Here is a 23,131-nt window from a genome sequence, read left to right as displayed (position 1 = left end):
TGCCCAGGTTAGTAATTTATGATCAGATCATTCTGTGAGGTTACTTTTGGTTAGATTTATTAAAGCACCCCCTTTCTGTCCACATTCTCCATAGCACTTATCTGCAAGTTTAAATTATTTTATTTACTTATGTTTTGTCTGTCTTGTCAGCTTAATGAAGCAGGAACCATGTCTGTCTGGTTTACCATCACATTCTCTGTGCATGACAGAGAGGCACGGCCTGATACCTATTTTTTGGATTAATTGGAATATAAGGATGTTTTATTGCTATTACATAAACCTGAGAGAAGGCATGATTCAACTCTACATCTAACAAAGTATTTGTTTGTTATAAGTACTAAGCAAATAATAATGCCTGATTTGCTTGTATTAATATATTTTGATTCTTGTGCTCTATGCATCTTGAAGCAAATGTATTTTTTTAGTATAGCCCAGAATAATCATTCAGCACCTTTTTAATCTTACAACTTTCCCCATGTCTATTTTTCTCCATCTTCCTTCTCTTCCTCTTCTCTCTCTCTCTCTTTCTCTCTCAGATTTTAAAGATTTATTCTAGAAGTATCTGCTTATTACTGTTCGTCTTTTTAGGCAGAGAAACTAATTTTCCCAAGGTCATATAATGATTCATTTGCTGCATTGGGATTAGCATCTTCTAGCCTTGGCTTCCAGGTAGATCATGTATCTAGCTACCATTCTGCCTGGCACACTCTTAAATTACACTGACTACACGTGAGTGAAACTTGTTATCCTTGTGCAGTTGTTTCACTCCTGATATTTATTTTACATGATTAATACCCAAAAAGTTGTGGACTTACCATAAAATTTATTACCCGGTCCTTATCAGATGCTTAGGATGGTAGTTCTTTTCTTCAGTTTTTTTCCAGAAAGGTCTCAGGCCTCTGTAATTAAAATGTTATTTTATGAAAGTATTTTAAAAGGTGCTATATGTTTTCTAGCATTATATTTCTGATATGTGAACTACTTTAATGTGTCAGTTCCTGTGAAGAATTACTAATGCTTTCCACTAGGAAGAAAGAAATAAGCTGTTTTATATGGAGTAATGTAACTAGAACAAAAGAACATGGTATTAGAACACTATTTAGTTCATCCCTTTATTGCCAGGCAAGATAGCATTTAACATAGGGTTCTAGATAATGCTCTTTAGTAGAAAATTCTATTTTTTACTGTTTCTTAACCCAATGCAATGTTTCAAATTAACAATAACACAGCAATGGATAAACAATAGCAGTATATTCAACTGATACACTGCTTATCCATTGAACTCAAAAGTATTTCATTGGTATACATATGCACAAACTCTCAAGACTGGTATATGGATATAGATAATTGTTACTCTTCTATAAATGAAGGAGCTCAGAAGTACAAGGTTAGTTGACTTGCCTGTAGCAGAGATTGTTTGCTGTTCAGGGACAGTCCTTTTATCTTTTTCCATTGCCTTAAGCACACAGCTAGGCTTTATTTCCCAAGCTCCTTTGGGTTATATTACTAAACTGAACAATAGTTTATCTACTCTCCTACACAAACTGAAAGCAGTATAAGAGCAGCAGTTTACAGTGGAGAAAAGAATTAATTTATTGGGATTGTGCTAATCTGGAAAACGGGTGAGCTCATGCTCCAAAATACCTGACTTACCAATGGCTTACAGACAAGAGGCGTTATAGAGCAAAAATTATGTCATCATGACTAAGAGGTTTGGGGTCGTGGGTAAAACTGATTGGTCAAGGGTGAAGTAAGGACAGTAAATTGTGATTTCAGGTCTTGACATACCTTGTGACCATTAAAGAGGGCCCAGCCATTGTTTGTTTGTATGTGCGTGTTTGTGTGTGTGTGGGCACGCATGTGTGCACTGCCTCAGGGAGTTAATAAATGTAAGGGAAAGGGCTGAGGCTGATGGGGCATGCTGTGAAAAAATTGAATTGAATGCTGGGGCTACATATTAAATCAAAATCATACATTAAATCAGGACCCTTGGTTTCAGGTATGGCTCTATAACCCAATTCTGGCTAACAGAATGTTCGCAGAAATGCTATGTGCCTCCTCCAGGCCAAGATTTAAAGGAACTCTTTGCCCTGCCACACTTTCTTTTCCCCCTTCTCCTGGCTGGGTACGGGCAGCTGAGAGGCCATGAGGAATGGCAGAGCCACAGAATGGAAGGCACTGGGACACCAAATCACCACATAGTGGAGAGCTGCCTACCTACCAGGGCATCCTCCTTAGACTATGATGTGAATGAGAGGTGGACTCTGTTGAGTTTGAAGGATTATATACTTCGGAGTCTTTCTGTTACCTTAGTCCAGCCTATGGCAACTAATTACACTGTTCCAGATTGTTTAGAAAGTCAGCAATAAAAGTTCAGTCTTCTGAAGTAGAATTAAAATGAAGCATATGATTTACCAGAACAGTGCTTAGTGCTTTGACAATAAGTCAAGATTTTAAAAGAATTCCAGCCAGAACTCTGCATTTATAATCAGTTATAAGCACAAATTCGCAGAGTCACGAAGTGGCTAAAGACCAAAAATATTTTTTTGCCTATACCATTACATGATTGATTTTGCAATTGCATCATGAAGTAACCTGCTGAGCCAGAATGGGAGTCTGTCATTTAAAATGCACTTCTCCACGAGCATTTCCACAGATACTCTCAGGCTTCTTTTAATTCTGCCTTTTTTTTTTTTCTTACCTTCAGACAGACTAAAATACAAGTATTTCTTAAGCCAACACAATAAGAAGAGTTTGAGTAAAGGCACCTACCTTCTGTGTCAACTCTGAAACCTGAATGCTTCTTTGTTGACTCACCAGATTAATATGAAAATGTAAAAAATACGATAACAGAACTATAGACTCTTTCTGTTTGCATTCTTTTCTGTATCTTCCCAGTTTCAGTACTGGATATCTTCTAGTCTTATATCATCATTATTCATTTACAAACATTTATCTGAGAAAATTAACAACATCATCATTTTTACATCATAATGCATTTAATTCATTTAATGACTTTTAGCTTTCTTGGGTCTGAAATTTGATTGTTCAGTAGCTAGGGCATATTAATAAGTTGTTGAACTCCAGTGAATTTGCACAGAAATACCCTTACAAATGAATTATTTCTTGTCATTGTACTCTTCCATTGTGAAGTAAAACCAGTGTTAACACACTTAAAGAGTTTACTACTTTAAAAAATTTACATATTGTCTTAATTCGCGTCTTCAACACATGGTCTTCTTGAGGCAAAACTGACAGAATTCATAGGGAGTCTTTTTTGTGTAACTACTCATTATATGATTTGTGGAGTAATAAACGTAGTCTGGATATAGTTTATGTTATTTCGGTAACCTTGAATTCATTTATCCTAAAGGTTCACGTATTAGGAAATTCTATCCCTCTCCCCGCCACAATTACACTTATAACATAGAAATTGATGTAAAATAGGATATATTAAAAATCACTCTGAATTACTGAATCACTATAATTTATTAGAGATTAACTATCACAGTATGAAAATCCATTTGCTCATCTGTATGTTGCCTGCAGCCTTGAATTTAAAAAACATTGCCTGTTCTGGATCTTAATATTCATCATCTAAAGAGAAGAGTATAAGTTACACTTTGCCATTCAAAAAACATTAGCCCCCAAAATAACAGAATGATCAATTTCCTAATAAAAGTGCACCAATTGCGCAATATAATTATTGCCACTACTGTGATAAAAGAGGTTGAATTAGGTCAGGAACAGGCCTTTTTACATTGCTCAAGAACACTAGAGGGATTAAAAATTTATGGATTACCTCCTAGAAACAATGATCTGGTACAGAAATGTAATAAAACACCCACTCTCATGTATCTTCCTAAGCTGCTCTGTGCCACTTCATTTTGTGATTATATTAGTGCGACAACTTTTCAAAGCTCTAGAAACTATCTTTTGGCGAAGATGATTTTCAAACCAAAAGATTTTTCATTGAAGATCCAGAAGCAGATGATGTAGAAAGGTAATGTTAAAATGTGAACCAAATAGAATCTCATTTTGTATATTTTGTATATTTATAATTTTATTTTACTTAGTTCGCTGGTAAGTACAAGCAAAAAAAATGAAATAAAAAGATGTGGTATTAAAAATGTCATACAATATAAATGCCTTTCTGGGTAAAATTATATGAAGAATGTGATATAGTTGTTCTGTGAAATCTTCCAGCAGCAAAATCTGGCAGTTACTTCTTAAAAAAGCTTTATCTAGGTTTTAAAAAATGTTTCTTTGATCTTTCAGACATTTATCTTTGTTATTGTTTTTACAAAGTATTTTAAAGTGTATTTGTATAATAATTAATGCTGGAAAATAGTCTAAGGGGGGCTGTTAGTGATAGATGTAACTCGGTTTTATGGAATTTTGGGGGAAGTTGGGAATTTTTATTTGTAAATGTCTAAAAATGGTGTATTTCCTGAGTATTGATGAAGCCTCCATACAGAAAGTTTTTTTTTTTTTAAAGATCTAATCGGCTTTATTGAATGATTTATGAATCGGGCAGCACCCCATCTAATAAATAGAAAGGTGCTCCTGAAAAGTTTTTGTTTTCTAATTCAGTGACCCCTTTCCTATCTTTGTTTTCCACTGATGGCCTTTTATTCTTTAATAATAAAACACCTGAGAATATACATAGTTTCAAACTTTCCATTTATCTGTTTTTGAGCTAAATTGGCTTGTGGTTTAGTAAAAGTAATGGAAATATGATTACTTGGGTGAAACATTACCGTACGGACATTTTCTGCTTTCTACATTTTCCTGCATTTAAGATAATGTACTGAAAACTAAGGCTTGGGAGGAAAAAATGCCCATCCATAGTCTAGACAACAGAATATATGCAAATAAAAATCTCAAATTTTTTAGTCAGCGATCCCTGAGGATTGTGGTACATCATCTGTAGAAGTAGCCAAGAGTTCCGTTGAAAGACATATTACACCAAAGAAATGAGCGGTGTAGCTTGCAATTGCTAGAAATGCATCAGCTAAACCAAACTGACAGATAATCTTAATGTCATATTTTGGTGTGTCTTTACAGAATAAGCAAGAAGTCTTTTCTTTCCCTCAAATAAGTTGACTGGTTTTTAAGTTTTGAATAACACAGATTGTTCCTTATATAAGCTAGAAAGCGCTTTTTAAAAAATTAAAAAAATTTTTTTTTAAATGCTAGGTTTGATGAAGAATGAGAAATCCTGAAAAGATATGATAGGATAAAGGGTATGAGTTAAGTGTAGTTAACCTGGGGAAACTCGGCGAGGTCCGTTTGTTCTAATTCTTTTCAATGTCCCTTTGTCTTCTGAGGTAAGGATACTCCTCTCCTCTGAGCATGGAAAGGGCACCTCATATAAGGGTTTTATGACCTGCATCAGAGGAATATTGAGATTCTCAAGTTCCTTCAGCTTGAAATATTCAATATGCGGAGGTGCCATATTTTGGGGTAGCATGTCCTGAACCTCATCACTACCACAGAAATATTTATTGCTTACATCAAACTTCCATAAATATTACCTTCTTTAATTCTCAACCTAGGACAGAGACAAGGATGTTTATCCTTGTTTTATTTAGGGGAAAATGGGTTCTCATAGAGGCAGAGCCAGTATCTACCACCACAGTGCCTATCTCACGTGACTACCCTGCCTCACTATACTGGGACTCATTTGAGATCTCAACCCTTTGGCATCCAAGGAATCAAATAGCAAAACTGATAAACAAGTGCTAATGTACCCATGGTGGCCTAGAGGACCATTTCCAGGTCGTATGCATTTTAACTAAGCTGTGCTACTAGTAGCTTTCATAGTGAATGTCTCAGGAAGGTATGAAAGATGATTTTGTGCTAATATGATAATGCAACTGGATTGTGAAGCAAGAAAGGAAAAATATGCAAAAATTCTGGCATCTATAAAATTTTGTTAAGATAGCATAAAAACTTTGGGAACTGTTTTGGGAAGACAGTCATAATTGACTGAACTCTTAATTTTGCGACTGAGCTTTCTTTGCCTTTGAGCTGGCCACAGGTTTCTTTTTCTCTTGCTCCTTTGCTGCTGAACAGCTCAGCACATTCACTCCCACAAGACTTGACTTCGGAAGATCTCTTCCTCTTTCTCTGTAGGTGGGACAAATAAGGCCTTGATGCTATGGTGCTATCAATGGTGCTTCTATTGCAACAGAGTCAACTCTGGATTGGTGGCTGGAGATCCAATCTGTAGAATGTCTATGACCTTTACTTTTTCAAATATACAGTACAGTTTAGTTAACTATAGTCACTATGCTGTACATTACATCTCCATGACTTATTTATTTTAAAACTGGAAGTTTTGACCACCTTAACCCATTTTGCTCACCTTCCACCCCTACCTCTGGCAACTACTATGAGTTAGTTTTTTTTAGATTCCACATATATGAGATCATATAGTATTTGTCTTTTTCCGTCTTACTTATTTCACCTTAGCATAATGCCCTCAAGGTCCATCCTTATTGTCACAAGTGGTAAGATTTTTTTCATTTTATGGATGAATAATAATATTTCATTGTATTTATTTTAGTATATGTGCTGCTGAAGCAAGCACTCATTGTGTTTATACACTGTATTTTCTTTATACATTCATCCATTGATAAATACTTAGGTCGCTTCTTTTACTTTTTTTTTTAGCATTTCTCTGCTTATTAGCATTTCCATCAGGTAATTAGGAGTTGGGAATGAAAGTTAGAAGAGGGGAAACTAACAACATAAAGCAGTAAATGGTAGTGTTAGCCAGGCCGAGTTCCAGATGCAGGGCACCCTGAGAAGCCAGTATGGAGAAGGCAGGGTTGGGTTGAGCCTTCGTGATAGATAACATTAGAATAGGCTGAGAGGATAGGAGAAGATGCTAACTTCTTTCTTTTTCTATACTTTTTCTTTTTCTATATATATTTTTTCTTTAATTCTCTAGTCCTTTTCTTCGCCTATATGTTTTGTTACAGAGAAAATCATGAATTTTCTTTGGGGTTACATTCTCGAATAATATTTCTTGGAACATTCTTGGAAAAATGTCCTCCTTTCCTCCCATTTGCTAACGTATGCTAAAGCTGTATCTCACCAATTGCTTTAAGACACCCACCTCCCGAGCATTCTAAATCAGGTCAAACAAGAACTACAATCCTGGCTCCACCACTCTGGAGAAGTCATTTAACTTCTCTGGATCTGTTTTCTTATCAGAAAAAAATAGGGTTAATAATACCTCTCAGGCTTGTAGAAATTGAGAAATTTGCCCACATTGAAAAATGTGGGCATATTAACTAACATAGTACCTTACATATAGTAAAGTTTCAATTAATAACAAGGTTCTATTTCCTACTCATAAGCCATAAATGATAAGATTTGTTATATGAGTGGGGGACAATCAGTGTGGCTTCTGGCAGTATGTGAAGAGTGTGGTACCTCTGCTGAGATGCTTGTCTCTAGAATTTGGGTCAGTCTTCTTGGAAATCTAATCCTGACCTCTCGCTGGTAGCCACCCAAAGACCTTCATCCTTGTTTGGGAAATGGATGATGTTAGTAAAGTTCATATTTCCTGATACATTGACATCTACAACCCTCAAGAGCCCTGGGACACATACTAGCTGTCAGGAGGATTAAAGGATAGCAGACTGTAGGGCTGAAAAGTGCTGAGGCCAGGCATATATGTTAAAAAGTAAAAATATTTGTTAACCAAGGACAAGTGGATACTACTAGTTAACCAAAAGTTTCCCATTGAGCTAGTCCAGCAGAGAAAGACAGCAATTTTTCTTGCATATATTGTTATGAGTGGACAATTTTCCAGTAAGCCAGCATTAAGTATTTCCTTCTGATACTGTTAACCAGGGTGTGGTAATCTGATCAAGGAGATGCTGTTAACCAGGGTAATCTGATCAAGGAGATGCTATTAACCAGGGTAATCTGATCAAGGATATGCTAACGGCCAACTGTTAACCAGGATGTGGTGGTCTGGTCAGGGATGTGCTGGTGGCTATATAAACTGCCTCTTCTGGGAGCTCAGGGCTGATCTCTTCTAACCCTGGGTGGTAGAGAGTCAGTCGCTGGCCAGAAGAAAGGCTCACAATTCATCTCAATTGGCTCCGTGGGTCTTGGATTTGATCGCACCACAACAATATTTCCCTGGGTAGTGTTCTATACAATCCTATAGTAGTGCAATCAGATGGGGCAGATGCTGGTTAAAACTGATCTCTACTACAAGATAGGGAGAAATGGAGAAATGGCCTCTTTGCTCTATTAGTTAAAACATCTTAGTGGAAAAGTGGCCACTATGATGAGAGAATCTGTTTTTGGAGATTGTTCTAAGACTAGAAATTGAAGAAAAGGGGAGGTTGTATAATCACAGGCCTCCTGGCAAGCTAAATAACGTTACTTCAAAAACTAAATGGGAGGGAGGGAGCAATTGGGGGGATCATTTTACGAACTATATAGATGTCTAACCAGTGTACTGTATACTTGAAACTATTTAGAATCCATAAATTTTAAAAAAAGCTAAATGTAATTTCAGAGTGAATCAGGTACACACCTTTGAGTTCTTATGCTCCAGGGTTTCTGTTGAATTAATAATAACAAGAATGATAACAAATGAAAAAATATTTCATCAGAAAAACAAATTCAAGGCAAACAAACAAACAAACAAACAAACAAACCCAAAACAAAAAACTCCTCAACTCCGAAAGGTAAAACTATGTATTTTAACATTTGCTACTAGTGCTGGAAGGGAAGGACTTTTGTGGCTCTGAGGAATTGCTTCTACTGGGCACCATCTTTGAAGTCTGCAGGGGGCCTCTGTTCTCAAGTTCTTGCTGGAACATTCAGTGAGTCAGTAGAGAGTGACTGGATTCAAGTTGAAGAAAGTGTTCATTCTTTGGGAAACAAGGTTAAGGTTGGCATTGGGGACAGAGTCTTATAGAAGCTCTTAGAGGTGAGAATATGATGTCATTGTCACTACCCTCTTCCTGTCATTTCCTCGCTTTATCATTAAATAGTGAAAAAAAAAGATTACTTTTTTGAAATGTTTAAAAATAAGCTTTTAATGTTTTAGGCAGATGACTAAACTCTTGTTCAGAGTGGCTTTTGGACTGGAAAGTTGGATGGCCATCTGGTGGAAAAGGGAAATTCAAGGTAGTTTTAACTATATGAATCGAAACTTGACACAGTCCTTTATTGTTACTTGATGATGGTGTTACGTGCAAATTGTATTTCAATGAGGACCCAGCCTGTGAAGCTGATGTCCTAAGACAGCTCAGAAAACGATATGCTAATTAGAGCAGAGGATTATAAAGGTGGTAAAAGAAAGGATTTTCTTTAAGGAGTGCTTTTGCCCACCCAAAAGCCAAAGGATAAACTTTCTCTTCTCCTGAGGTTCATTGTATTTCTGAAGTTAATGATTAGTTCATGTTGTAATGACTCTTTGATCCCCTTACCCCTCCCTTCATATCCAAATCCTGGATATTTATTTTGTTTGGTTTTGTTTTCCGCATAAGTAAAAACTGCATAATCTTGGTTAAATCTTAATTTCTATATGTCTTTTTATTTAATAACTTTTTTGATGAAATTTAAATTTAATTCTGTTCCTTCAAAAAAGTTTATTAGTATAAAAATATTTCGGGGTTTTGAGAATGCCTGTGGTAAGTAAGCTTATACTGAGACATCCCTAAATAACCAGGCTGAGAAGATTTGGCATATATGTTAAAATTTAGAGCGAATTAAAAGCACGTTGTGACACTGATTAAAATGTAGAAATACCTGAGTATAGCAAAATTGGGAGATGAAATTCTAATGGCAGTCATTTTTAACCTGGGACCTTTGGAAATTCTGTGGATGCCCTGGGGTTAAAAGCAAGGTTTTTGTGTGTCTTTGCTTTTGTCTTAGGAGAGAGAGGATTTGTGGCTTTTACCAGATTCTCAAAAGGGTCCCTGTCCCTCCAAAAGATTAAGAACCAAAAACATTTGAAAATGCTACGTACATTGGACAAAATTTTAAAAATTGGCAAAAAGGAACTCCTCTGGGTGTCTAATACCTTTTCTTTCCGCATGAAAGATTTAGAATGTTATAGGTATTATAGATATACAACTTAATATTCTACTAAGAATTTTGAATCTCAATGCAATGGTTATAAAAATTATTTCACAAATATATAAATTAGATTTAAAAAAGAGACACCTTGTCTTAGGATGTGGAATGGTTTTAATTCAAATTAAATATTTCCTGAGAGCTGGTGGACTAAGGGTGAAAGTCATGGCTATGGGCAGAAAGTGTTCACCTGAATGCCACTGGGGGGCGCTGTGACACAGGGAGTGAAAGGAACTCTGCGTTTACTTATTATTCTTCAGCTTCCAACCCCTGTAACACCTTGAACAGGTCATTTAATCCCATTCCCGGTCAGTTTTGTTATCTGCAAAATGAGATCCATTCTCGATGCATTTCAATGAACGAAGATATGATAGACAGCAAAGTGATTTTTAAGAAGTGCACTGTAGCCATTAAAATAAATAAGTTGATAAAGATTGCCAAGATATGTTATTTAGTATAAAGAGTAAGGTAGAGAATAGTAATTGCAGTATGATGATTTCTGTGTATGAATTTTTATTCAAACACGTACATGCCGATAATATACAGTCTTTTTTTTTTTTTTTTTTTTTTTACTAGAAAAGAAAACACTGGTTATTGTTAGATAATAGAGCTAGGAGTGAGGAGGCAGGCTTCTACTTTTGATTTTATTACTTCTATGAAAAATATCACAGGGATATCTGGGAAGTGGGAATTTGAGCTGTTTTATTATTTTCTCTTAAAAATTAAAAGTAATTGTTTAAATTAAAATGAAAGGCCCTTGGGAAAAGGGCGCTGTGTAGATGTTAGGTGGGATTTTAATGGACGAAGAATAATCATGGCTAATTTCAGGCCTAATCATAGAAAGGAGGGTGTTTTCAGGAAGAGCCTTCTCATGGATGAGGAAGTACGCCAGATTCACTTCTGCAGCTCCCTTAAATAAAACAAATTTAGACCTGGTTTTCCTCTCTGAGAAACCTATGTCCCTGGCATAATGTGGTTGTGAGAATTGTGCTGGATTTATTTGCAGGTAACTGCATAATGCCTGCACTAGAGCATTGCTCTAGCAACTGTCCTTCTCCTAAATGTTTTCCTTTCTACTGAATCATGCTCTCATTAGTATACAAACCTTCTCTAATATCTGCCATTTTCAGAAAACCCTTCGTTGGCCCCACATTCTTTTCTAATTGCTGCCCTATTTTTCTGCTTCTCTCCATTGGCTTCTCTAAAGAGTAGTCTGTGCTTGCTCTCTCCAGGTCCCCTCTTCCCATTCCCTCTTCGAACTTTTTTTTTTTGGTGATGAGTTTTAATAAAACAGTAGAGAGAATAGTAGAATGAACAACCAGATAATTCTCACTCAGCTTAACAATTATCAATCATGGTAATTTTGTTTCGCTTATATCCTTATTTACTTCTCCTTTTTCATATTTTGAAGCAAATTTTGAATACCATATCACTTTACCTGTAAGTATTTCAGTGTGTATTACTAAAAGGACCCTTGTATTATAACCAATATCTTTAAAATAATGATTTTTAAATAAATGTCATTAAATATCCAGTCTTGGAATTTGTAATTGTTTCACTTGTCATAATTTTTTTCTAACAATATTTAAAATAGGATTCAAATACTTATTCATTGATTGCCTTTGTCCTTACTTGTAATTTGTGTGTTGAAGAAACCATGATGCTTCTCCTTTAGAATTTTTCAGTCTGGATTTCGTCGAATGTATCCCTGTGGTGTTGTGTAATGTGTTTCTTTACCCTTTGTATTTCCTCAAAATTGATAACTGAATCTAGAGTGTTGATCAGATACAGGTTTGATTTTGGGCATGTGGGGCGAGGACTGCTTTAAAGGTGGTAGAATGTTCTTCCCTCAGGACACTTATACAGTCTGTTTCTCTTTTTGAGGTGCTAATAGCTGTTGACGATCAATGCTATTTCCATTAATTCTTTAGGGGTTCCGAAATGGTGATATTTGAATTTTATCATTCCTTTTTTATTTATTAGCTGGAATACCATTTAAAAGAGAAGTTTATTCTCATCTACAGAAAAGGCAGGATAAATTCTTGATTCTTTCATTTACTAGTCTCAAAATAATGAGTTAGTTCCCTAGACTCTCTGAATCTGATTTTTTCGATTTTTTCAAGTATCATTATGAATTAAGTATTTAAACATATTAGATGTGTTTCAATCCATTACAGTTGTTACTCATATTGATGCTCAGATTTTCCCACTCCCACTATCTCTAAACTTGCTTTAGTACTCCCAACCGCTTTTGACAATATCACCATTGACCTCCATGTCCCAAGATCCAATAATCAGTTCTGAGTTCTTATTCTCTTTTAAAGTATACAATTCAGCGGTTTTTTAAAAAATTTATTCGCAAAGTATGCAGTCATCACCACTCTCTAATCCCAGAACATTTTCATCACCTCCCCAAAAGAAACCTCATACCCATTAGCAGTTACTCCGCATTTCTCCTTACCCTAGATTGTAACCACTAATCTATTTTCTGTCTCTGTGGATTTGTATATTCTGAAAATTTTGCATAAATGTAATTATATAATATGTGGTCTTTCACGATTGGCTTATTTTACTTACCATAATGTTTTCAAGGTCCATCAGTGTAGTACCATGAATCATGAGTCTCATTCCTGGCCATCAGAAGCATTTGATGTGATTGATCATTTTTCTTTGTTTTTTTGACTTCCGAAGCACCCTCTCTCTTATGTGCCTCCTACTTCACAGGCTGTGTCTCTCTCATTTTTCTGATATTTCTTCCTTATCTTTCAGTCCTCTTCATGTTGGTGAGCCTCAGGGTTCAGACATCAGACCTCTTTTTTTTTTTTTAACACTCGCTTCCTGGGGTCCTCGTTCCTCCCTCTCATACCTTCATAGTTTCATGGGTTTTCATTCCCTACATATGCCATCAACTCCTAAACTTGTATCCCCAGCCCGGACCTTTCTTCTGAATACCAGGGCTATATCTTCATCTCTTCTTGGATATTTAATATGTATTGTAAAAGCAACATGTCCAAAACGAACTGAGTCACCACACTCTTCTGCCTTTCAATTTGGTCCTCCCACAACCTTCCCTCTGATTGCTCAGACCAAAAACATTGTCATCATGCTTGACTCTATTTTTCTCACCCCTCCATCACATCTATCAGCAAATCCTGCTGGCTTTTCCTTCAAAATACATCCAGAATCCAGTTCCTCCCTCTCATACCTTCATAGCTAAGCCTCCTTGTCTAAGCTCCCATCACCTCTTGTTGGGTAATTGCAATAAATTCCTGGCTGGTGGGTGTCCCTGCTACCAACCCTCTGCAGAATATTCTCTGCAGCTTGAGAGATCACTTAAAAACATAAGTCAGATCATATGTCTCTCCTGCTCAAAATTGTTCAGTGGATCCCCGTGTTGCTCACAATAAAAGCTAAAGTTCTTACAGTGTCTGTCAAGCCCGGCGTGATGTGCCCTCCACTCACACCATCACTGTCTCCTAGCACTCAGCACTCTCTACCTTGATACCCACAGTGGCTTTCTCACTATTCCTCATATACAATGCACATATTCTCATCTCAAGGCCTTTTTGCATGTACTGATCTTTCTTCCTCTAGCTATCCCAATTTCTTATCTTTCAGTTCTGTGTTAATATGTCACCTAATCAATGAAGCCCATTCTGACCACACAATTTAAATAGCAACTTGCACCCAGCCCCTTTCCCACATCCCCTATGCCACTTTCTCCACTTTTCTTTTTTCGGAGCACTTTCCTACTGATACACACATACATACATACATATGTGCATTCACATGTACCCATTTTCCACCTGTTCATGCATATATGCACACATTTTTACCTATGTATAAATTAACGCATACAAGTGTACACAGTTTCCACCTATGCATACATGTATGTACATGTACACCTGCTTGTTTACTTGTTTATTTGTCTGTTGCCTGTCTTCCCCATTAGAATGTAAGCTTTGTGGATGCAGGAGCTTAATTTTATTCTCTGCTGTATTTCCAGTGCCTAGAATAGTGCCTGGTACTTCATAAGCTTTTAATATATTTTCATTGAATGAGTGAATAAACTATCTAACTACTTCTTTCCCCCTCAGAGACAGTGGCAAGAGCAGAAATTTTAAAGTGTATTTTGCCTTCTGCATGATATGAAATGGTAGGGGGCCTTCTGTTTTCTTTCCAAAACTTAGGCTGGTCAGGGATGATGCTGTACCGCTGATCTCTAGGTTCACAATTCCTCCTAGTGGACATTTAGTCTGCACATCCTCCCCCTCTGATCTCCCACAGCGTCCTTGGGGAGCCATCTGTGGGCCTGGCACAGAGCCTTCTTCCCTCCAGATGTATGGACACTTGGCTTTTGTGTGGAGATGCCAAACAAACGAAGATTATTTTTTGGGCTAGGGATTACTTCCAAAAGCCAAATGTGACAGAAATGTTATCACAAAGGTTAGCATACACAAATAGCTTGAAAACTGGATTGAATAATTCTTCTTGCTACAAATAGAGATGAAAAGAAATTCTGAATGTAGTCCCAAACAATCAGACTTACAGAATCAGGAAGGCGTTTCTTTCCCTCCTCTCCCTCCCTCCCTCCCTTCCTTCCTTCCTTCTTTCTTTCCTTCCTTCCTTCCTCAAATAGGACACCAAGGGCCAGAGAAATGAGGCAAATCTCTAGGATCACACAGTTAATGGCAGAGTCAGAGACCAAACTCAGGTTTCCTAATTCTTAGTCTTTGGAATACATTATGCTGCCTTCCTAGTAATCAAGAAAATAGGAGTGCTCAGTTAAATATCTTGGGGAAGTTAACTGCTTAGCTCTCAAAAAGCCCAGTGTCAGTGGACAAGTAGCTAGAGTATCACCCAAGAGATGTAAAAATAAACATTTTGGTCTTTAACCACTTGAAAGTTTTCTGTTATCTCTCTAATCCTGTAGATTTCTCCCAAGGCTATTTATCTTTATCAGAAACCATTATTTGCTCATTTGTTTGCATAGGGCTTATATCCTTTAATGGGAAAGAGGGAAGAGAGAGGGTCTTTAGGAAAATACTTTAAAAATTACTACAAAAAATTACTACAATTTTGATATACATTAAACATGATAAAATAATAACAGCTAACATTTTTTGAACATATTTTGTGTGACAGACACTATTACATTTCATGCATTGTCATAGCTAATCTTCATAACCTATAAAGTAGGTAGGTACAATATATTTTTAATAGTGTATCAATAGACAGGTCTTCTGCTCCTCAGATATCCTGTGTGTCTCTCTCCATGGCTTAGAGGGCATAGGATTGTCTATACAATTTTTTTTTTCTGTTTTTCTCTGCATTAATGGTTTCTAGTGGTAAGATGATATAGTATATAGATTTGGAGATATCTATCTATCTATCTATCTATCTATCAATCATCTATCTCACATGTGTAATTTGGAACACTCATGCTTAATTATGACACCAATTCTCCAAAGGAGCTCTTTATACATGTTGAGTCTAGGATTTGACTCCAGTGACTACCTTCTAAACTGTTATGCTATAGAAGATAAAACAAAAATATATTTTATGTTTTCTATATTTTTGGGACCCTTGTAATAAGAGAACTTTTGTATGATAGTTTTCTTATGTAAATCAAAACATGATTTAATAAAATGGCATTGTACAAAGCCATAAAGCTCTTAGCAAGTAACATAGGTGTAAATCTTCATGATAGTGGAGTAGGCAATTGTTTCTTAAATATGACATCAAAAGTGTAAGCAACAACAACAAAAATAGATACATTGAACTTTTTTAAAATTAAAAACTATGCATCAAAGGACACTATCAAGAAAGTAAGACGACAACCCACAGGATAGAAAAAAACATTTGTAAATCTTATATGTAATAAGGGTCTAGTATCTTGAACATATAAAGAACATTTACATCCCAATGATAAAAAGACAAACAATCCAATTTAAAAATAAGCAAAGGCTCTGAATAGACATTTCTCCAAAGTAGATAAATGGCCAATAAGAACATGAGGAGATGCTCAGCAATATTAATCATTAGGGAAATAAGTCAAAACCACAATGAGGTACCACTTCATAACTCTAAGATGGCTATAATCATAATAATAAAGTGGAAAATAAGTGTTGGTGAGGATGTGGAGAAATTAGAACTGCCATACATTATTGGTAGAGATATAAAGTGCTGCAGCCACTTTGGAAAACAGACTGGCTGTTCCTCAAAATGTTAGAGTTACTATGTGACCCAGTAATTCTGTATCCAGGTACATGCCCAAGAGGATTGAAAGCTATGTTCTTATATGAAAACAAGTACATAAGAACTTGTACATGGACGCTCATTGCAGCATTATTAACAGCCAAGAGGAGGAAACAATCCAAATGTCCCTCAGCTGATCAGTGGATAAACAAAATGTGATGTATCCATACAACATAATATTAGTTTGCCATAAGAAGGAAATACTGATACATGTTACAATATGGATGAACCTTGAAAACATTATGCTAAGTGAGAGAAGCCAGGCAGAGAAGTCCACATATTGTATGATTTAATTTAGGTGAAATGTCCAGAAGAGGAAAATTTACAAGACTAAAAGTAGATTGGTGGTTGCCAGGCGATGGGGGGATGGGGGAATTAGGAATAGCTGCTAACTATCTAGCTGCTATTATATAGTGCTGATGGATGTACAAGTCTGTGGATAGACCATTGAATTATACATTCAGTGGTTAAAATGGTGAATTTTATGTTGTGTGAATTTTATCTCAATTAAAAAATTATATTTTATAAGCTTTAAGCGAAACATATATTTGAATCATCTTATTTAAATTAGGTTTCTATGCTCTTTATTGCAAGCAAGAATTGCTTCTTTTTATATTCTGTCAGGATCTGATTTTGAGGCAACACCAGGCTGGGGCTGGGTGTATGATGTTTGAGTCATATGAGGACCTGTACTGTGGTTGTTTTTCCTCAGCTCCTGCCCGGCTCGTTTTGTAGTTCCTCCTTCAGAAGGTAGGGAGAAAATCTGGTCATTACCAAAACTAGGTCTACCTAATGGCAAAACATTTGATGAGTTTAATCTAAAAATCAAGCTAGAAAAACGGACCCTTAAGAAGTTAGGATTATGGTTGCTCTTGGTGAGGAGAGGGGATGATTATGACTTGGAAGGGTGTTTCTGCAGTGCTGGAGGTATTTCATTTTTTTTTTTTTTGGACATCGTGTGTGTTCAATTTGTGAAAATTTATCCAGTGGTATGCTTACAATATGGGTATTATTCTGCATGTTTGTTATATTTTGATAACAAGTAAATAATTCGGTTCAGCCTCCAGATATATGTGTATGATTTCAACAAACCGGTGTGATTAAATGGAGGCCAGAGTTCACTGAATGACCTGCCACCTTAGAAATGATACCCAGCCATGACCATTTCAAAAGTTTTTATTTCTATGTTACAGCACTTTGTAGGTGCTCTCTGAGCTCGCATTAGGGCCCTGTCTCTGAGGCAGTGAGTGCATCCTCACCATCTCCTAGAAATTGTGTTCAAGAGCAAGGTCATGGCTAACCTGTGTCTCCTGTGCATGGGGCTGCTGGAATGTAGCCCCAATGCACAGGATGAGGTGAACAGGTGATGCTCTGAGTCAGGGATAGTGCTAAGGTAGTACTGCTAGGTCAGTACATGTAGGTGCAAGAGTGTCAAGAAGATAACCTTGCTGAGGTGGGACAGAGTTGCCTGGTGCAGCACAATCCTTTTTTGGATTCCGCTTTCCTCTGTGGCACCTGCTAAGCTGTCAATGCTTGTTAACATTTCTTTGATTCCTGCAGCACATTAGGGCCTTCCTGGAGCGTTCAGCCATAGCCAAGTTTACAATGTAAAATTTCTGGAGACTAATATTTATCTAAATTAAGTTAATTATAGGGATGATAAAACTCACTTAGGCATGTGTTTTGAAGAGATTAGAGTTGAATTCCCTAAACGAGAGGCCAGGACAGCCTTTCCTAAAAAATTGATTTGTTGTCATTCCTGCTGATTATTCAACAGAGTATATAGGTTCACTACAGGAATGGCTTCTAAATGTCTTTCTTCATTATTATCTATAGGAGTTGGAGGGGAATAAACAGAAAAACCCCATATCACATTGGGAAGGTGTCCCCAGGGACTCCAAACGTTAATTTTTGTATAAACTGTTTAAAAGGAACAGTAAAGAAAGTGGTGGCGTGAGATTATTTGTGTGTGTCTGCAAGACAAAGATGGTAGCCAATGGTGGTGGTAGTTCGTAAGCTGTTTCTATTTGTAGTTGGCCTCCCCATATTTCAAGATTTTGCTTATTTAAAGTTATAAACTAGTTAGTGGAGAATATTACAACTCAGATTCCCGACTCCCAGACCAGATGAGGAGAAGTTTTTGTTCTACCTTAATTTTAGAGCTCCTTAAATGTCTCTGAAATGGGCCAATTGTTATGCTTAAATTAAGTTTGGGTTCCTTTCCTCAAGGAGTGGTTGGTATATTCAATCTATGATTTTTAAATAATAACTTTATTAAAATATGATTCACATACTATGCAATTCAAGCATTTAAAGTGTATAATCCAATGACTTTAATATATGTGCAGATTAATGTGAAAACAATTTTATCACCCCCCTCAAAAAAACACTGTACCCATTAGCAGTTACTTCCCAATTCTCTCTGCAACCCCTCCCCCAAACAATGACTAATTTACTTTCTGTTTCTATAGATTTGCCCTTTTTGGAATGTTCACATAATTGAAATCATATAATATGTGGTCTTTTGTTATTGGCTTCTTTCACTTAGCATAATGTTTTCAAGGTTCATTAGTACGTTCTTTTTATTGCTGAATAATATTACATTGTATGGGTATGTCAATTTTTTTTATCCGTTCATCAGTTGATGGACATTTGTGTAGTTTTCCCTTTTTGGCTAGTATGAATAATGCTGCCACTAACACTCCAGTACAAATCAATCTGTGATTTTAAATAGGAATGGCTACCTCATGGGGTTGTTGCAAGAATAGAGTGAAAGGATACATGTAAGGCATCAAATACAGTGCTTGGTACACAATGAGTGCAAAATAAATGATGATTTCATATAATGAGGATGATGATGATGATGATGGAAGTGTCTTTTAGGAGCCGGTGGTGATTATTGATGGCTCCCAAATGTTTGGACTTTAGGGGCTCTATTTAGGTGGCAAGGCCTAATTTAAGCTTTTCAGCCATAATTATCCAAGGCAACCTTTTTTATATGGAAATGCTCAGAATTTTTGTCCTTTAATCAAAGGAGAACTTGAGTGTTTTCTATACTGCTATGCGAGATGGTTATTTTTCATAGACATTTATCTTAATATTAAATAAATTCTCTTTTATCAGTCCAAAGAAAATAGACAATAACTGTGGAGACAATTTGCATTTTAAAGTTCAAGTGTTTAAACCATTTCGAGGGCAAAGCTTTATTTTACTGGTAGGAAATTATTAAATTTATTACTCTGTAAAACACAGTAATCTGTCCTTTTATGTGAAGAGAGACAACTATCTAATTCAATAATATTGCTTGACAGCAAATAATTGATCAAATATTTCAGTGAAGACAGTTTTATGCTCTGTGTTGGTGTTGGATGGGTCTGCATTTGAAAATCCCTTTCATATTAATTCAGTATGTCATTGATGTCTCTCTTTGATTCACACAAAGGAATAGAGATGATTCTTTTCTTTAGGGAGGACCTATAGTTCAGAAGTTGAACTGACATGGTAGAAGAAATGAAATAAGATTCATTAAGCTTTTTTGAAAGCACGCTATGTGGCTGCACTTTCTTCTGACTAAACTGATGCTTTATTTGCTTTTAAAGTGTGAAAGAGAGAAACAGTCACCTGAAATAAACTCTGATCCCTGGAGAAAAGATGGCCTGTCTTTGGGAGTTCTTAGTCTCTTGTTGACTGTTTGCTTTTGTGAACTGCTTCTCTTTACTCTTCTCCAAAGAAAACACTAGAATGCAAATTTGTTTTAAAAAATTAGGTTGTTTTTTATGTTTCAAAAAGTGAACTTTTTGAGTAACCACTCTCTGGGCCTCAGTGTTTTTATGCAAAAATTAAGGAGTATGGACAATGCAAATATTTCAGAAAGACATGCCGGAAAAACAGTTAAATACAGTAATATACTATTGAAAATAACTAACAGACATTAAGAAAATGATAAAAACATAAAAGAACATCATTCATTAGAATTAGAAAACTTAACTAATGAGGTGACAGAATTCAACAAAAAACTAGAAATAAAAGGGAAAAAAAATCATTATAGAAAGACCACACCAGCAGGAACAGTGGAACAAACAGACATAATAGAAGGTAAAAAATATAATTTAAAAATCAGAAAGAAGTGAAGAAAAAAATAAAAAATATTTGGGAGAAGTGACAAATACAGAAAACAAGAAAGTTCTGGAATATGGATAATAGGAGCCCCTGGAGAGGAAGAAGACCAAAAAAAGGGAACAGAACAAGTGCTAAAGCTGAAAGCCAAGAAAACTTCATGCAGTTTTTCCTGCAATGTTTTGAACTAGAGTTTGGAAGAGCACATCATGTACCTAAGTATATTGACCCAGAACTACCAACACCAGGATGTTTTCTAGAATAATTGCTTGACTTCAAAGAAAAGTAAAAAAAATTTTTGAGCACTTAAGGCACAAGTAGCATGTGACTTATGAAAGAAAGATTACATTATTATCAGACTTTTGACAGCAGAGATTTATGCCAGAAGAAAATGGAATAATATACTTAAGATATGCAAGAAAAGAAAATGTGAGCAAAAGGTTTTGTATCTGATAAGATTGACACAAATTGTGATCAACATGCAAGAACTTGAGGAAATTCGTTCTCATGGGCCCTTATTAAAGTGTCTACAAGGGATCAAGTCTACCCCAAAGGGTACAGAGACACTGACACAGGAACTGCTAGTAAGCATGAAACGCAGTGCAGTAGAACCAAGACTTAATGAGGGTTAAAAGGGGGACATGATAATATGTCACGATTATGGGATCTGTCAGCCTTGAAAAAGGAGGAGAGAATAAGATTAGCCTAAGAAGAAATATTTAACTGTTTTTTCTAGTAATAATTTGTGGTGGTCGTGTTATCGTTGTTCTGAGACTGTCGTACGATTATTATAGGTTAGAGTGAATGATGGGATATTCTAATTCTTTTATCCCCTGTGTCCTTGAGAATTAGGATTCTCAGTATAGAACAAAGGAAATAAAATCCCCTAGTAACGAGTCTCTAATGCTCAGATTATGATCTTGAAATGTTCTGTTTCATTAAAAGAAACTAGGGTTTCTTGGAGAAATGGCTGATTCTAGGTCTCAGGCAGAAAATATACAAGATAAACTTGAACATTTTGACCTACCACAAAGCAGGGAGGCTATCAAAGACTGCTAGAGTTGTGGACAAAAGGCTCAGGAGTCATCTTGAAGAAGCTCCCACAGGTCAAAGGTGAAACAATTAATTTTTAATTTTTAAATTTTTTTAAGCTTATTGGGGTAACATTGGTTAATACAATTATATAATTTTCAGGTGTACATTATAATTTGACATCTATATATTCTATTGTGTTATTACCACCCAGAGTCCAGTTTCCTTCAGCTACCATATATTTGATCCCCATTACCCACTTCATCTTCCCCCAAGCCCCTTATATTTGACCCCCTTTACTCTATCTCTTCTCTTCCCTGCCCCACCCCCCCCCCCCCACCTCTGGTAACCACTAGTCCATTGTCCATATCCCTGGGTCTCTGTCCTGTTCATTTGTTGCTTTTAGGTTTATACACCACATATAAGCGATATTATGTGATTTTCAACTTTTTCAGTCTGGCTTATTTCATCTCTTCTTATGGGTGAGTAATATTCCATTGTATATATGTACCACAGCTTTTTAGCCAAACATCTATTGTAGGACACTTCGGTTGCTTCCATGTCCTGGCCACTGTGAATAATGCTGCTATGAACATCGGTGTGCAAATATCTTTTCAGATATGGGTTTTCAAGTCTTTGGGGTAAATGCCCAATAGAGAGATTGCTGGATCATATGGTAGATCAATTCTTAGTTTTTTGAGGAACCTCCATACTGTTTTCCATAGTGGCTGCACCAATTTGCAGTCCTACCAGCAGAATACGAGGGTTCCTTTTTCTCCGTATCCTCTCCAACATTTGTTATTACTGGTCCTGTTGATTATAGCTATTCTAACAGGTGTGAGATGGCTGGCATCTATTGTGGTTTTGATTTGCATTTCCTGAATGCAAATCAATGTTGAGCATCTTTTCATATATTCGTAGGCCATTTGTATGTCCTTTAGGGAGAAATGTCTGTTTAGGTCCTCTGCCCATTTCTTAATTGGATCGTTTGTTTGTTTTTGTTGTTATTGAGTCATATGAGTTTTTTGTATATTTTGGATATTAAGCATTGCTTTGGATATTAGGCATTGCTTGCAAATAAATTTTCCCATTCGGATGGTTGTCTCTTTATCTTTTTGACTATTTCTTTTGCTGAGCTGAAGCTTTTTAGTTTGATGTATCCCATTCATTAATTTTTGCTTTTACTTCCCTTGCCTTTGAGGTCAAATTCATAAAATCCTCTTTAAGTCCAAGGTCCTTCAGTTTAGTTTTTATGTTTTCTTCTGTGCATTTTATTGATTCTGGTCTTATATTCAGGTCCTTACTCCATTTTGAGTTAATTTTTGTGTGTGGTGATAGAAAACAACCTAGTTTCATTCTTTTGCAGGTGGCTTTCCAATTTTTCCAGCACCATTTATTGAAGAGGCTTTCCTTTCTCTCCACTGTATGTTTTTGGCTTTTTTGTCAAAAATTATTTGCCCATATAAATATGGGTTTACTTCAGGACTCTCAATTCTGTTCCACTGGTCCATGTGTCTGTTTTGCTGCCAATACCATGCCATTCTGTTTATTGTTGCTTTGTAGTATAATTTGAAGTTGGGCAGAATGATGCCTCCAGTCTCGTTCTTTT

Source organism: Rousettus aegyptiacus, unplaced genomic scaffold (assembly GCF_014176215.1).
Source record: "Rousettus aegyptiacus isolate mRouAeg1 unplaced genomic scaffold, mRouAeg1.p scaffold_m13_p_4, whole genome shotgun sequence".
Taxonomy (NCBI): Eukaryota; Metazoa; Chordata; class Mammalia; order Chiroptera; family Pteropodidae; genus Rousettus; species Rousettus aegyptiacus.
Note: the sequence above shows the minus strand (reverse complement) of the source record.